At 39.6% G+C, this 1,497-nt stretch overlaps 1 pseudogene; it reads right to left on the reverse strand.

Moving 5' to 3' along the window:
• LOC106331039 overlaps nt 1-1,216 on the reverse strand; it is a 1,708-nt pseudogene extending 492 nt beyond the window's left edge.
• Nucleotides 1,217-1,497: the final 281 nt, after the last annotated feature.

The following is a 1,497-nucleotide window of genomic DNA, read 5'->3' on the forward strand; positions in this document are numbered from 1 at the left end:
TTAGAACCACCTTTCGGCTCATAACCAAAAACGACCCCTTTCCCTTTCTCCAATTCTTTTGTCACCATTGGCACAGGCTCCAAGCTTAAAGCAGATTTCATTAAGACCGGATCTTTTTCCACTTCTCTGACAGATGACTTAACTCTTTCCTCTCTAATAAGTCGATCTTCTCCTTAAGCCATAAGCAGGTATTGCCTCATACCATCCAGAACCTCTGCCGCAATTCTTTGTCTCCCAGTGTTTGGATTTATCCCAACTTGATTCTCTTCTAGAACACCAAACAACGGATCAGATTCCAAAAGCACTGGATTAGCCTTTTTCTTAACAAAACTCCCACCATCTCTTCTTGTCATCGCTTCGGTTTGTCTCCTCTGAATATCGATAGGACACACTGACTGATCATGGGTTAACCTTTGACAAGTATAGCAACGTTTCTGAACTCTCTCATAGTTGAAAAAAAACTTTTGTTTTTTCACCTTCAGGCAGATCAATAACTTTTTCTTTCCTTAGAGGTCTAGAAACATCGAAACGAACCTTAACTCTTTCATAGACGTTGCTTCGCGCCTTCGAAGGGTCAAAAGCAACCTCAGTAACCTTGCCCACAATATCACCCAAAGCTCCAATCGCTAACTCCGTCTGGTAGTTGATTGGAATATTTTTAATTTGAACCCAGATAGGCAAGTACTGTAAAGAGTCAGGAGGAGGCCTCTCCGACCATATTTCCACAACAATTGCCCATTCATTAAAAGTGTGCACCCCTTTTTCCAACACTTCGACGAGGTCATGTTCATTATCGAAAATAAACTGAAATCTTTCTTGAGATAAAGCGATTCCTTGAACCCGGCCTTGCTTTTGCCATTTCCTCGGCATCTGAAAGATGAACTCCGACATTTTCTGACAATCAGGGTTGAGGAAGCGTCCAATTAAGCTTCTTCTGTTTCTTTCACTCGAGCAATATTCTGGTAAATTGGGCATGACAAAGGGCACATCATCATCATCCTCCAAAGACATGGTCATTAAGGCCTTATCCATCGCTGATGACATCAGATATACTCCCAAACACCAGACCAAACCTTCAGTTGAAGATCTTAAACACAACAGCTCTTGATTGAAAAACCACTGAGTCGATTAATTTCAAACCAGAGCTTCTCTCCTAAAAGTTTCACCAACACCTTTTGGAGCAGAAGAAAACAGGAGCCCTTCCAAGGGAAACAGACTTCAATCTTAAGAACCGTAGCTGCAAAACAGATTTACAGAGCCAGTAGCAAAAATACTCCGTAGATAACACAACAAAATATGATTGTGTTGTGAAATATAAGTCGAGAGAGATGTAACTGTGTCAGCTATATATATATATATGTGTATGTATTATTATTCTTTGCGTGTATTGTTTATTTAACAAGAGAGATAGAGAGGAGTTGACTTGTTTATTTGTTCGTTTGGAAAATAGAAACGAGAGAGAATGACTATATTTATGGATTCTTAATTATTATACAA

The sequence above is a fragment of the Brassica oleracea genome, chromosome C1 (assembly GCF_000695525.1).
Source record: "Brassica oleracea var. oleracea cultivar TO1000 chromosome C1, BOL, whole genome shotgun sequence".
Lineage (NCBI taxonomy): Eukaryota > Viridiplantae > Streptophyta > Magnoliopsida > Brassicales > Brassicaceae > Brassica > Brassica oleracea.